Consider the following 16,458-nt stretch of genomic DNA (forward strand, 5'->3'; position numbering starts at 1 on the left):
GAGACCTGCTGAGGGAAATCACATTGCGTGCTCAGCCACAAGGAAGTAGGGTTATTGCTGTCTACAACTGTCAGACACTAACACTAGGCTTTGGGACTTTTCCATATGGCATGAGATAATATTCCTGGGAGGCAGAACACTTTCAAAAGCTGCACATACATATTATCTGCATTTTATAGTGTGAAATACTCGTTGGTTATTTGTGAACTGTACTCACCTGTGATGTATTGCAAAAAAAAAAAAAAAAAAAGTGCTGAGAATATATTAAGCATTACCTTAGAAATCAAACTTATGTATAGTTCCATTGCTTTATCTTTCAACGTGCCCAATTACTCCATCAAAAGAAGTAAAGCTTAATGATCCTGACTGGGACTTGGGTGGCAACACCTTTGTTCCCCGAGTCAAGTCACAAACTAATGAGTTTAACTGGATGGTAAATAACAGCACAGGCATGTCAAAGGTCTCTGACCTTTCTACTCGAGATTTGCAGTGGACTACACTGAACAAACCCTTTCAAGGTCCTGCAACCTATCATTAAGAAGAGCAGCTTAGACGAAAGCGCCAGAACAAGAACAAGAACAATAAAAAAAACAAACATTTCTCTTGTTGTTTGCTTTCTGTGCTTCTGTGCCATCCTGAGGGAAGTTGATGGGGCAAAACATTTGCTGAGTAAATCATTCACTGAAAATGACAATAGAGACAATAAAATGTAAGCTCTTTGTGTAAACTGCGAAAATAATAGGAACGCTAATAAAGAACGCCTTGTTTTTGAGAGTTGGGCTTAGAACAAATGTAACCCTGGTCGCTTAAAGGACAACATCTGGTCTTATGACTTTCGTCACTATGCTATAATGTAGTGTAGCTCAAAGCCCAAATCTACTGGCTTTGACATGAAAGACCTGCAGGGCTATCCGTTAAGTAGCGGAATCAGTGGGATGAAGTCATTACACCAGTATGAGAGACGGAGCCTTGATACCCTCACCTTCTTTCTCCTTCTACTCCCAACCTCCTGCCCCACCACAGACACCCTCTGAACACCCCGCCCCAAGTCCGCACCTTTTCCAAAGCGTCCTCTCTCCCACCCCCTTTCTCCATGGGCCCTGGGTCTCTGGCTGGCACAGCTGTGCCGGGAGCCGTGCTGTCACAAGCGGTTAGGGTGACAGCCACTCACACTTCATAATGTCCCTCTCACAGGTCACCGAGCGACAAGCTGGGTCACCTCGCTCCAGCAGGCAGCCCCAGGGGAAGCAGAGTGCCCCCGCCACCTCCACTACCTCCCCAATCCCTCCCTCACCCACCATCTCCCCATCAAATCCCCAAACCTTCCACCCTCCTATTGCCCAGAAAAATAGAGAGACAGGGGGTTTTGGGGGGGGGGGGTCCAGGTGGAAGGACCTATTCTGAAGGGATGGTCCACGAGAAACTCTCCATGCTGGAGACTATGCCAGGCCCGTGATTACAGTGGGCACTGTTAGTTCCTCTGATAGGGATGAAGCTGGCAGCATGGGTTAGGGCTTGTATCTGCTGTGTAGATGGTAAGACCTCAGAGGAACATGATGATGCACTGCCTTTCTGTAGATCTTATGGCTGCCACAAAATCGGGTATCAATGCAGCAAAATAAATCAAGATCAAATATATTTTAAGCTTTATTCTTTGAATTATAGAAACCACAAAATCTTAAATATAAACTTGACTTTCTTGCCATACTCCAGATGGGTGAAAGCATGGTATGAACTTTGTAAATGGCCATAGGAGAGCACCATATGCTCCTCATGTCTGCCATCCAACTGTCATTAATGTGCATTATCTGTGCTCTCAATCTCATTGTCTAACCTAATAGCAATGCAAGTCAGTAGAGACAACATTAAGATTCACATTATTGGGCCCATGCTGACACTCTCTCTAATTGGTTTGCCATTTTTACCTAATGCACAGCTTTCAGGTCATCACAATTAAAACTGTCTGTCTGAATATGTCACGCGAATTAAGTGGCTCTTTCTTAGATTCAGAGTATCTAGAATATTCAAATTGCATTTAAATGCCATTTTCCTTGTCTTTAAAAATATGTTAAAGCAGATTTAAAATATACATTTGACATACATGTACTTTAGATATGAACTGCTAGAGCAACACAAAAGGAATTGAGAACAACAACTAAGCAACGAGTTGTTCATAGAAATATTTTCCTACTTCACGCACTAACAAACGACAAGTTAAGCATGTGAATTTAGGGGGCAGATAAGCAAACTGGATGCAGCGCCTAGCGTTGGCTTCAGCTGTGAGCGAGAGGCCTCGTACCCAATTCCCCTTATTCAAACAGTCACACCCAGAGAGCGGTTAATTCACTAAAGGTGCACATACACCCACTGAACAATGTGTAGCAATTAATTTCGCTCTCCCTCCCACATCTGGCGCTTCGGTGTGACCCTGCCTCTGCTGCGCTGTGTCAGTCAGGCTAGGCAAGGCTCTGTAATTTCACACGTAAAGGACCCCAATGAAACGTGAAAAGAATATGTGGCATTGTTAAATTGCATTAAAGAGTTTAAAACAGTTGATCTGTGCCCCCCCACCCCCCACCTTCTTCCAGAGAAAACAAAGCAGTAGATGTGATCAAATGCTCACTGATGAGATGTGACATAATGCAATATGCACAGAGGATGCATTTTCACAAAGGGGAAAATTTCATTACAGGCCCCTCTGCAAACAGGATAAACACCTTGGAAGAGAGAGAGAGGTACGATGCCACAACAGGGGCCACGCTAAAGGGACCGTCAGGCCTCTCCAGATCTTGGACTAATTGCCTGTCAGGTATCAGGTTCCATGGAGAGATTCAAAATACCTCGGAACTTGGAATTTGCTGCAGTAAGGTGTACGGCTTATTTAGCGAGTCACAAACACACAGCAGCAGCAGCAGCAGCACAGATTCCAAGTTTTACAGCTTCATTACTGTTTATGTTTGCTGCCGCCATCTTGGATTGTTAACTCGTGGTTGCTGGGGCTGTTCCAACTTTCCGAGTAGGAAATGCAAGTTGAGGAGGTGTTCAAGATTCATATTCCAAACTCGAACTCGGAAATTCCAACTTCACATTCATTCTGGAACCCACTATTATTGTGCGTTTTATGTCACTGAAAATATTTAACTTTTGGACTTTGGAAAGACAAAGGACTTTTAAACTCTACAGAGCGATGGGGGTTTTTTGTGATTTTTCTGCAGTATCACCCTTTTTCACAGTCATGTAACTTTATGGAAACACTCACGTCATGAAAGGCAATACATACATTTTCTTTGTTACAAGGAAACTTCACATCGTGGCCTCAACCACAGCTCTAGGATTCCATGTTTTAAGCCATTTCTACTGTTTTCTGGTATTATTTTGAGGAAGATTGTTCAGGCATTCATTCGATACTGGAAGTGCACACAGGCAGGAAAAATGGGTTAAAAACTGAAACCGAAAGCTCACTGCTGAGAGAATGCTACTGAGGTATGCGCTCCAGACACTCAACCACTGGGCCACCCCCTTTTTTCAGGCATTTAATAATGTGAATTGAACAATCTATCTGAACATAAGATGAGATTTACAAATGTACTATTTGGTTACACACAAACTTTAATCATTGGTTATTATTCATCTCTTTCCTACAGTGTGTCTTTTGTCCTGTCTTTCTCCCCTCACCCCCAAGACCTGACTGTGCCCGTTTCTGCTGGAGGTTTATTCCTGTTAAAACCGAGATCTTCCTTCCCGCTGTCATCAAGTGCTTGTTCACAGGGGCTCATCTGATTGTTGGGGTGTTCACTGTATTATTGTCTTTACCTTACTGTCTTTGCCTTGAGGCAACCGTTTCTGTGATTTGGAGCTATAAAAATAAAACTGAACTGAATGAATGAACAAGCTCATGCTTCTCTGTTTTGTTGTAAATTTTCAGTTGGCTAAATTTTCAAAGATGGCAAAAAGTTCAAAAGCTAAAAGCATCATAAAGACGTCCTCCCATTCATGCAAAACTGGAGAATTCTACACTGTTCTTCTTCCTTACAACTTATCCTTAGCCTCGAACACACCATCCTCTCCTCTACTCCCCGATTGCACCACCTCTCTGTCTCTCTCTCTTTCTCTGTGCCACTGTGCCAGTCACCACGCTCTAGGGCTCTGGAGATATTTCAAACATATCTGAGAAATCAATCTTACAGCAAACTGAAGGAAAACATCGAATGTCATTGAGCAATAAGTATGAAGCCTGTCAGAGGTGGAGCTGAGAGCTGGGCCTGCGGCAAGTAAGGCCTGCCAGTATCCCAGTGAGAGGCCTCGTCAGCTCGGCCCCCGTGCCTCTTCCCATACACACATTCACACACACAAGCGTACATGTGCGCGCACACACACACACACACACACACATCTGACAAAGACAGTTACAATGTCGTTATACTGTTTTTGATTCACACTGCTTCCTCTTACTTCACCTATCTTACTTCTGTCTGTCCAGGATATTTAAAAAATAAAAAAAGTGTGCATTTATATTGTGTATTAGATACAGACAGAAAACATGGAGAGAGACAGCAGGGGTACGACATGTAGCGAAGGTCAAGCCAGCTTGCTAAATACAAAAAATTAAAACCATGCAATAATTAGAATTCAAATAATTGATAAGCTATTACTTTAATTACCGGTCATTATGGCAATCATTTTCTTGTTTTGTCACAATCCATTTCAGTTCCACAGGTGCACAATGGCATCTTGCATCTCATATGATGAAAACCCAAACAAATGATATTCAATTTAGTGTCACAGGAGGATTTTTTTTTTGCTATTTTGCTTTAAAAGAATTACACGATTACTGGATTATCAAAATTGTGTGATAACTTAATCAAGCTTGTTCCACTTTCAAATACAGCTATTTGCTCTAAATTGATCTGTATAACAATTACACAATCAAATTTATTACCCGCTCATTTAGCAAAATCTGACTAAATGATTGTATGCCAGCAGCGATTTCAAAAAAAAAAAAAAAAAAAATCAATGGGTCTTTGATCCTTCTCACAGAATACAAGATGCTCTGAAACTGTACGTCCTCCACTATGTGGTTCAGGGTAACCCTTTGCATCTAGCTGAGAGGAGAAGTAGATACAGGCCAACAGAAAATGAAAACACGAGAGAGGAAGACAGATTTCAGTAGGCAGGAGGGGAGAAGGGCAGCAGATAAGGAGAGACTCAGCCCAGATAGACAAGTGAAAGGAAGCAGAAGTTGATGAAACAAGATGTCACCACTGATGGGTCATTACACCCAAGTAAGCATGGGACACTAGCTGAGCTTGCACTGCCCCCACCCCTCACCACCACCCCTTCATCTTTTTTTTTTTGTCCCTGAGCAGACAGTAACTACTTTATTGCTACTGCCTCCTCACTATTACTTTTCAGGCTCTGTGCTGATTATCCTCTCGGTACAACAAATCACTGCAGCTCAGTGTCGCGGCACTCCAAATTGGCCCGCTTATATTTGCGTACAGATGTGTTTACATCCCCAGGTCAATTGAATTAGGCCTTATAATGAGCCTGGGTGCTGAACAGCTAGTATGCCTGAGCACACTGGGGCATGAACAGGCGCAAATCAGGTGAATCCAGTTAAGAGAGTTTACACTTAACATCACATGCACCCAGTATTTGTCTCGCCGTCTCTTGCTGCACCCATCCTGTTGCTCATTATTATGACTCCAAGCCTGAATGATGATCAGGGCAACAACATCTATGCAACGCCACATCAACGGGTTGAGGGTGTGGAATCAAAAAGCAACACTAATCTACAAATCCCCAGTGTGAGAGTTTGATAGTAAAGCTCAACCATTACTTGTTTTAAAGCTTACTCATTATTTAGCCTTCTTATCACACAGCCACTGGTCACATCACAAAGATGAGCCAGTACGGATGCAGAAAGTGAGATGTTAATGTAAGGAAGAACACTGAATGAACAAATAACACTGAATTATTCAAAAATATGCCTAAATCTGAGTGCATGAGGGATGAATTAGTGATCTGCCAGTGATTTAGAATGATAATGAAATGTTTGTTTCTGGTGATGGACAGGGTAGCCTGGGTAAGTGCTGTGATGTGAATATGACAGTTGGATCTGAGGTCCTTGAGCTGTTCAGTGACAGGGAACAGAGAGGTCATCATTATAGAAAACAGAAAGAGCTGCTTGACCTTGAAAAGTAAGGTTATATGCGTGCTTACTGTCTTGCATCAGCCCCCATAAATACACATACATATTTTTATTATTGCACCTGAAACAAATACAATGTAAACACATAATTTAAAAGTTTAATGATAAGCATAATTTACAATTAGTTGAGTTACGTCTCAAAATATGTTGATGTAGAGGGAAATGTATTAGCCTGCAGTATAGATGAGCCAATTATTTTAACTCAGAAATAAACCTGAAAGCTCGTGCAAAGAAAAAAAACAAACAAAGCAAAAACAAAATATGTATATATATTCTGAGCCTCAATGGTCGCCATCAATCAAATACAAAATACCAAACTAATGTAGTCCGTATTAGGTAAGAGTTTCAGGTTTTTCACACATGAAGTGATGGAAGAGCCCAGAGGGATCTCACATCAGTTTCCATGTGTGCATGTAGACTAGTGAGTGGAACTAAAACCAGGCTTGCGAACCAACGCGCCCTGGCTCCACTGGGACACACATAAGCGACAACAACAGCCGAATTAACCATGCACACTGCAGACGCCAGCGCGCTGAGCTAATACCAGCGAGCTGTGTGCTCAGTCAGCGGCCTCGGGTCCACTCTGGTCCACTGATTCGAGGGACTACGATGAACCGTCATGCAGCTATGGTTCTGTGCCGTGAAATTTGACCGGGGTGTGAAGGTGGAAAAACCAAATAAGCATGATGCTGAAATACAGTATCACGCTTTCTCACCCCTCTCACGCCCATCTCTCAACACTGTCAAACAAGATAAAGTGGAAAATTGTACATGATCAGAACGGTCTTGATTTCTTCATTGTGACTAATGTGCCATTGGCTCTGGCTTGTTTGAACTACCGTCTCCTTTATCTCTAGCAGTTTAAAAAGAATAAAACAGTTTTAAAAATCTGGTTTAATAAGTTCCTTCTTACTTTTCCCAGCATTTTCTATTTCAATTAGATACAACAAAAGGTCACATTTCACACAATACCCATTTTGCTTTACTTTCCTCACAAGTGAATCCCTTCTCTATTTCCTTGTGTTTTATTTTTTTACATTTACTTCAACAAAACGCAACCAAGGATCACTTGGCACTTTTTTTTTTCCTGTCCATCAGAAATCTTCTCTTGACCCTGGACATGTTGCTGCCTTCATGCTGGTAACTCTAATAGCATCCGATCCACAGAGAGCAGACCAACACTGCTTGAGCCACACAAACACAGGCACACACAAAGCTCCGTGCACCCTTTCTGCAGCATTCCTGTAACACTGATAACAGAGTTCATCTCTTTGCTTTCCTCATGTGTACTGCATAAAGGTCATAAATGCATTAAACTAACATTTGCACAGGCAGGAGGACACACACATACACACACAGAGAACTCACAGGGGTATTGAAGGACCCCCCACTCTCTAAAATAAATAAATAAAATGCAACATGAAGAGAAGACAGCACAAACAAAGACACTTATTACCTGGACCAAGGTCCTATTACCTGGACCTTGAGGGGCCTTGGCTGCCTAGACGGCATCTGAAGGTGGAGCCTCCAGTCTTAGTATCCATGACCACAAACACACACAAAGCGGCTGAAACAGTCAACTTGGGCTGGCAGAGAGCTGGTCTCAGCCACTCTCACCACACCGGGCCTAGTTATACTCTGTCTGTGTGAGGTACACTGATTACTGATATTACACGCACACACACACACTACCTTCACTGCAGGGTATGTGTAAACTCACCATGCAGAAGCAGGTCGCTGCATTAAACACAAGCATATGCTAGCAAGGAGTCTTACTATGATCTTGCACACAGCACTCCACTAGACTGGGCTTCAACACGCTACACTAGTCCGTATTCCACTGCATTACATTGGGCAGGCTAACGCTAGCTCACGCACTGCCACAGTGTTAACAACCGCTCGGTCCTTGCTAGCAGGTTGCTAAGCTAGGCTAAAGCAAATCAAGGCCTCCTGCAGTCATTGGTGTGAGAGCCCATTTTCACAGTTCACACCCGACCTGCTAATGGCTGATCATTCATTCACGCTCTCTGTTGATTGCACAGGCAGGGGGTTGGCCAATCGTACAGTTCGCTAATGTACCGTACATAGTGAGGATAATCGGCGAGAGCAATAAGCATGTTAATGTTCTGTTGGCCATGAAAACTGAGGTCTGGTAATCTGGGAATATTTTATGAGCAGGATCATCTCAAGAGTTGTGTTTGGTTCGGAACTACAGGTCGGGGCAGCAGAAGATTCATTCATTCATAAAAGACAAACTTGTTCAGTCCGCGGTGTTTAAGGGACCACATTCCTTATGATAATGTTACAGTTTAAATCCATGTACCGTGTCGTCCAGCAGTGGTTATATCGGAAATGCTCAGTGCAGATGCAGACCTCTGAAATGAAATGCTTTAATTCTGCATGCCCTGAAGGCAAGCAGAAGAACTGTTTGAACTTGAACATGTACATGTTTTGGATAAACTTTTTGGATCAACTTTATAATATCCGAGTGTATGTTGATATTTGATTACTGCTGAAACTGTAACAGCACAATAACACGGTATGTCCTAAAGACGTGACCTTGCCATGACCATCAGGATACTTTGAAGGCACAAACTATGACATTAATGTCTAGCACATTTGTACTTATTGATCCTGATTTTTTTAATGCTTGACACATTGTTATTCTTTAACCTCCTAGGACCTGGCGTCTACATGTGGACATCACATTTTGGGTTATTTAGACCAAAATACTCCATTTTGCTCTACAAGGGCCTGATATTCACTTACGAGGACATTATACTGCTACTGGTCTATTGAAATTTTAAACGAATATCCTCATATGTGGCTCTCATTTTTCTTAGAAACAAAAAATCAGGTAAAAAAAAACCCCAAACAAACAAAGAAAGTAATTCTTTGTTTTTACATTCATCAGGCCCCAATATGTACAAAAATATCAAAGAGTTCGGGTCTTAGGAGGTTAATACTATTTGTGTCCAAATTTGAGGTAAAACACAAACTGGATGGATAAAATCAACGAAACATTGTCCCAGTCTGGCCAGAATAGGGGCTCATGCTGAAGCCACTTTCACAACTAAATTAGACTAAACATCAGGTTGAGACACGCAACGCTTACTGACTGACACTGTTCACAATTATCATTCATTTTTCATGTCCTTGTTCAGTTAGTGAACTGAACAAGGACATGAAATCAGCTAACATAGTGTAGAGCTGTATCATCTCTATCGTCCAGGCTCTAATGAAGGATTTCATATTCAAAACAGATCTCCTTCATATCAAATCTTTTTTTCTTTTTTGCAGCAGTTTTAATCAAATCATAAACCAAACAACCTTGTGTCCTTAATTGGACTGTCATTCCCTCTCTTACAGAGACACATTTGTATGAAAATTTTAATGTTTTTTGTCACAATGGAAATTGGTTACTTGCTGAGAAAAACCCTTCTAAAACCATCACCATGTAGCTGAAAAAAGAAATCTTTGTATGACAGTCAGTAATTCTAATTATGTTACTAATTAGTGAGCAAAGGCAGAGAAACTAAGTCTGAAGTAAAAAGAAACCTCACAAATAAAACACTTTATATATTAAGACAGCATGCTTCGGGCAGTATATAGATTTGAACAAGGGAAGCACATTTCACTCCCTATAATTAATATTAGTGTACACAGAGGATTAATGCACACATTCACTTTTACTGTATTTAGAAATTCTAATTGACGTTAGGCTTGTATCAGTTTAGCATTTTCTGTGTCAGCAAAGAGCTGTGAGGCATGCTGACGTGAACCATGTTGCATCTGCCTCCCTCACAGGTTTTTCACAGTGCATTAGGAGAACCTTGCAGAATTAGTCTTTGAGATCACACTGCATTTTCTGTGCGACTACACATCCTTACCCTGTGGATGAGCTCAACTCTCCTACTCTGTCCATCTGGATATCCCAACTTATCCCAGAAAGTCCAGTTCTGCCAAACATGACAAACTTCGTCTACTAGATTGGATTAAAGCATGAGAGGGAGCATGCAGCCAAGGCCTTAGACTTAAATGCTCTCCAGGCTAAAAAGAGAGTGATAGAGTTAGTGCCAAGGAAGCATAATTAATGTTCTTAATTGGGTCTTTCCTTACAGTGGCGAATGATAGTGCACTCATAGTTAGCCATGGCTCCAGGGCCACTGCCATGCGCTCTTAGTGACGTGCGTCCTGTGCTTGTCTGATCTCATACACTTGCTGGCCTCGTCCTGCAAGAATTTAGACAACGCTCAACTGTGGGCAGAGGAGGAGATAAATACTAATGCACATATGTTTCGTGCTTCTCAAGCAGGTATCATCCCCCCTCATCCCTTTATTCCAGCTGCTGAATGATGAAGTGAGTCATAACAAACCCCCTCTGTGTCCCATCTGATTTGGCCTTTGTCCACTACAAGATTTACTTAACCTCCTAAAGCTGCTCTCCCCCAGAGGTCTTACTTACAAGCACTCTCCTCCTCTCTCTGACCGCTGGCTTAGTGACATCAGATGGCCAACGAGGTGTAAATCCGCTGCCCTTAAAGAAGTTAAGTCAGGTGTAACACACAAGCCTGTTTGGTAGAGGAGAAATTGCCAGATACATTATTTTGTGCTGAGAGAGCATGTGCGAAAAATGTATGCATGCATAATAGATAGATAGATAGATAGATAGATAGATAGATAGATAGATAGATAGATAGATTTTGTCAGGGATTGTGTGTAATGTATTTTTCAGTACATGCCTTTTCAAGTGTGGGTATGGAGCTGGAGAAAATAGTGAAAAAGCAAAAGGTCATTTTAGTCAATAGTTGTGTATTTTTGGATTGTCCCATACACCTGTTTCTTCCAGCTAACACCAGCAGGGGTCAGTAGTGCACTGTTATCCTAGTTTCTGACTGCCTTTCATTCAAACCAGGAAAATTGTCCATTACTACACTGATGATTTAAATTATATAAAAAAAAATTTCCATGGCTTTACATCATATTCCGTATTCTGTTGCAATAATGAAAAATAAATAAGATGCAGTTCAAAAATAATAATTTCATGCTTACAGCACCTATTTAATATGTGGGTTAGGGTCAGTAACTCATGGACAGCTATTGAAAGGAGAGCACAATTTTTTAAATTATAATGAGGATACAAGTAAAAGGGTGAGGCATCACTGCACTCACATGCCTCGTGACGTTCATGACCTAAATTTACATTCACTTTATTAATGCAAATTCACTGCTATTAATTAGAGTAAATGTCTAACTATCTATTTGTATTGTCCCAAAATAGACCATTAAAAATGAATTGATAAAAATTAGGTAAGGAACAACTAACTTTAAAACAATCGCTTGATATTTTTGTACACAAAGGGCTGTGCAATTACATCTGTACCCAAATCATTGTGCTGAAATGCCATTTTTCTTAGCAAACATGGACAGAGGAATACAGTGGCAGCTTAGCGTCCAACACAGGGAGAGACTGACACACTTTCTCTCTGTGTTTTCACCCTTAGGCAGAGAGCTAATTAAGGAGGGACTGTGGTTTTATTTACTGTCAGCTCCTGGCCTCTGGGTGTGTGTGTTGCTGTGCATGTATATGTGTGTATATGGATGGATTGTGCCCTATCTGAGAATGTTTTCAGTCACACCAGTTTAGTTGGGCCTTGCCATTTTGCCCACATTCCGCCAGCGGCACTATGATAGTGGTAAGGCTGACTGTTATCCATTAGCAAAAGCTTCTCTTAGAAGGGTATCTCCTCGGCAGTGCAAGGAGGTGCTCGGCACAGCAGCAAGCGCTGCAGGGAGAAAAGTAATTACAACGCTCTCAATATAATATAGCGATCAGAGATATCTTAAAGATCTGATGTGGGTATCTACTATCAAAACGGGTAATCTGATGGGGATCATTCCATCATCCTTAATCCCAATTTACTGAATACATATCATACTCTATTATGGTCATTTAAATATACCAAATACAATATACAATAATAGTCTTTGAAATTATCATAAAAAATGACAGCACACTGGTTATAATTATAATTATATAATGAACATCCGACTTCTGCTCACATAATTATAATTTAGATTTGATTTGTCTCCTTTGAGCTGTTTTGACTGTTTAAAACTCCCTGGCCATCGAAAGCAATTGATCTGAAGTATATAAATGTGCATATGTTTTGGAAATAAAGTGTTTTACATTTAAACTGAAATCCAGTGAGGAAACATTGGTGCCCAGCAGGAATGAAGTGTAACATAAACAGGTTTAGGGGAGTAAAAATGTACAAAATCATTTTCGCCTCCAGTCACAAATGCTTATTGTCGTGTTTCATGTATGTTTCATCCACATCATGCAAAATTATGTTAGCTCCTATCAAATCCATCTGTTAAAGCCTCCACTTACCTTCGGTGTGGAGGTAAGACATGTATGTTCACTCATTTGGAAAACAATGGTTCTAAAATTAAACACACTTACTCCAACTCACTGCAAATTGTCAATTAAAAATTGACTTTGAATTGACTCAGTTTTTGAATTGAGTCAATTTTCAGTTCAAGTCAATTGAAAATTGACTTTGAATTAACAGTAATAGATATTTTGCGCCCAGAAATGAAATTAAAATTGTATCAGTTTCATGTATGCTGGATTTTTGTAATGCCAGAGAAAGACTATGCAGTATATAATATATGAGATTACTGACCTTTGATTCCCCCCCCCCCCCCCCCCCTTTTTTTTTACATTGTGTTCTGTTAAATCTTGAAAAATATACAGTGATAAAAAAAATATACCCACTGTCTCTATTGACTGTGGATGGTCATCTGTAGTTAGGCTGACAGTGGACATCCTCCCAACATCCGCTGATGTTGATCAAACAGAACCGGCAGTCCCCCACTGGCCCCAAGCTGATTCAAACAGTACCTCAGCACGACTCTCTTTACAGGGTTCCACTAAAGCGCCATTTGTTGGTGACAGCGCTGCTGCAGAGGTGACACACCACAGTGACAGGGGCAGCCCCCCCACTCCACACTCTCCACCACCATCCACTCTAACCCAGCGGTGGTGCCCCAGTAAGCCCCGTACCTCCCTCGTGTCCATCAATAAACCGCAGGCAGCCGCGCACACGCACTCGCATCACCATGTTAAGGGGAGCGACATGACAGTGTAGGGAAGGTGATAGAAAGGAAGTGATGGATTGATGGAGAAGAACGTTTCACTGGTATCTGAACAGCGAGCACAGCAAGGAGAAGTCTCATTATGTGCTGTTGTGTCTGGCAGTGACAGTGCTGTAGCTGTTATAGGGAGCCGATGACCCAAGTGACCTGGAAAGCAAGGCATGGCCCACACAGCTGTGGTCACTGTGGTGATCTCACACAGTGTAATTAATGCACACAATCAGAGGTGTCTGCGCACGTGTGTGTGAGAACACACATGCAGGGGTTTGCCTGCTTATTACAACCAAACAGTGAGTTACAATCTGACAACAGAGAGCTCTGGGTAATTTCCCATCATGCCTCATCAGGAACAGTGGGGGGCCAAGAGCCTCACCACATCAGCTCACACTCGGACCTGGGTGGAAAATTACCATCATTAAACAGCGATGTGCAAGAGAGAGAAAGAGGGAGTCAAAAAACGAGAGCGTGTGATACACAATGGGGAAGCAGAATGGAAGACGGGCGGGCACTTCGTATGAAAGAAACCCCATGGAACAAAATGAGGTCTTGTTACAGTCACCTAAATGTGGAAAAACCCTGATGCAGTATTGATCAAGGAAGTTTCCACTATGTGTGGTCGTCAAAGGACAAATCTATAATACAATTCCACTTTGATGAAAACAGAAGCGAACGTCGGTTTTCTTTTCTTTCTTTTCTCCGTCTGTACTTTTCCCTCTCTCATTAGCGAGTGGCTGTGATTGCACGGGATTGAACAGTGGCGCTGTATTGATCCGGGTAGCTCTCTGAGGACTAATGTAATCAGTGCCCTCTGCCGCTGCAAGCTGAAAGGCAGGTGGTGAGCAGCACGAATAGCAGTGAGACAGGTGCGGGAAAAAGAAGGATGGAGGGAAACAGTGGGGGATCTCTTAAGTATTTAAGATACATTTGCAGTTAATACAATCTATTATGCAAGGTGAGAACATGAGGGGAAACAGATTCAGCACAGATTTAGACATAAATTTCCTTCTTTTTTTGAGGTTACACAGAGTTAAAGCATTTCTTCAAGCAAATACAGACAATCTCCCACTTGACAAAATCTTTGTTTTGTAACAGAAATGCACACAACATGATAGATGAAGATTCTGCAGCGATGCTCTAAGCTGAATCCTAGCCTCTGATGCTGGATCTCAAGTCTGCTTAATGTAATAGTGACATGTTAGAGAAAAAAAAGGGAGTGGAATCTCCAAGCGCATTAAAAACAGTGCTTGTCTACTTAAAGACGTATCTGTGAAATCACAACTGCACTGTAAGCCGAGACAAGTTCTGGTTGATCTTGGAGGGACACAATGTTTCCTGACAGTCTGTAGTTTTGCAGCTCCCTGGCCGTCTTGACAGCTCTACTAGGCCCATGGCTCTTCTTAACTCCTTCTGTCTTCCTTTTCCGAAGCCGATGCTGAAAGTGTTTACCCTCCCATCCTCTGCCATTTACTTCAGTGTCCCTGCACATATGTCTGCAGTTCACCGTTACCCACCTTGGCTTGCTTTGCTTCCTCTCTTAGTCTCTTGAGGGCGAGGTTATTTATTTTCTCTCTTTCTCTTTCTCATACTAGGGTTATCGTGTGAAAATAGCAGGAAAAAAGGAAGGAAAGAAAGAAAAAAAACATCCCTTGATCACTTGACTGAATGTTCACCTGGTTTCTCTGCTGGCTAGAGATTAGAGAAAGGAAGAGATTAAAAAAAACAACAAATGAGATGGAAAACAGACAGAGAGAAGAGAGAAACTGAAAGACCCAGGAGGAGAGATGGACATATGCAGAACAGAAATTATGTTTTGTTTGCCCAGCACCCACATCCTTTCTATAACCCATAATGTATCCTCACAAGAAGCACACATAAACAAACACACACGCCTGCATTCCCCATGTAAAGGCGTACACAGATGCGCTCTTGGTGAGGAGGCGAGAGAGAGAGAATCTTTGCATGGATGACCCACTTGGGCTTGTGCCAGTTCTGGGAGAGCCTGGAGCCAAAGTGTAGACCTGGAGACAGACACACACACACACACACACGCACGCACAAAACACAGGCACACATGCACCATCTGGTCCCGTGCCTTTTAATAACTGAAACAAGGCACAAGATGTAGGCAGCATGGTGCATGGTTTCCCATCAGCCTGGCAGCAAGAGAGCAGTAAGTAACAATAGCAACTATAGCCCTGAGAACAGTAAATACACAAAGCATTACAGGTGTAGATGGAAACACGCGGTAGTGGATAAGGCCTTTGTTTGCAGAAAATTGGAGAATTTGTTGAAGGAGTGAATAATTCTTTCAGGGTTTCAGCACACAGGATGTTCAAAAAGATGCGGCCACACTTTCTCGCCGTACCCAGCATAAATTCTTTTTCTTCCTTTGCTCTCTCCCTCTCTTTTCTTCCTCTCTGTCTTTCTCCCCTGCTGCGTACAGGAGTCAGTCTGACTTTTGATCCTGACATCTGCGTCTTGCAGGAATGTCTGTGTGCACCCTCTGCCCTCTGATGTAGCTCCAGGAACTAATGGAATGTGAAAGAGACAGACGGGCTTCTCCTCTGAAAAACACTGCCCTCTCTCCGTACACGTGTGTATATATGTGTGCGCATGCACGTCAGTGTGTGTGTGTGTGTGTGTGTGTGTGTGTGTGTGTGTGTGTGAGAGCAGGGAGGGCACTCTTCCTCCCACACAAATCTACTGTCTGCTTCAATCCAGCCTTTTCCGTAGCTTCACCAAAATAAAACGAAATGAAAAAGGGTGAGACGGGAGAGAAAAGCAGATGATAAATGAGTTGAACACCTCAATTCGTGTTTGTGCACATGGCAATATGGAGCGTGGTTTTGGATCGGCTAACCTTTGAGCTGTGGCGTATGGGTTAATCCCACAACTCTTTCACTTTCTCTCCCTCGCGCTCTCTCCCTCATTCTGTGGAGAGAGTCTGAAGGTCTAAAAGGGTGTTTACAATTCACTAATCTGACTTCAAAACCAGCTTAACTCTGGGAGACATCAAAGGTGCGCGCGTGATGGCCCCACTGATCCCAGTAAGGGGGGGATGTATGATAGACTGGAAACATAGTGAG

At 42.2% G+C, this 16,458-nt stretch overlaps 1 long non-coding RNA gene across 4 annotated transcripts in view; it reads right to left on the reverse strand.

Annotated features, from left to right (window-relative positions):
* Positions 1–8,564, reverse strand: part of LOC309706309 — an 18,891-nt gene extending 10,327 nt beyond the window's left edge. For all 4 annotated transcript variants that reach the window (XR_014276713.1, XR_014276714.1, XR_014276715.1 and 1 more), the window contains exon 1: positions 7,668–8,564. This is a non-coding gene — a long non-coding RNA (uncharacterized lncRNA). The remainder of the gene's footprint in view (positions 1–7,667) is intronic.
* Positions 8,565–16,458: the final 7,894 nt, after the last annotated feature.

This window comes from Aulonocara stuartgranti, assembly GCF_965226115.1.
Source record: "Aulonocara stuartgranti genome assembly, chromosome: 1".
Lineage (NCBI taxonomy): Eukaryota > Metazoa > Chordata > Actinopteri > Cichliformes > Cichlidae > Aulonocara > Aulonocara stuartgranti.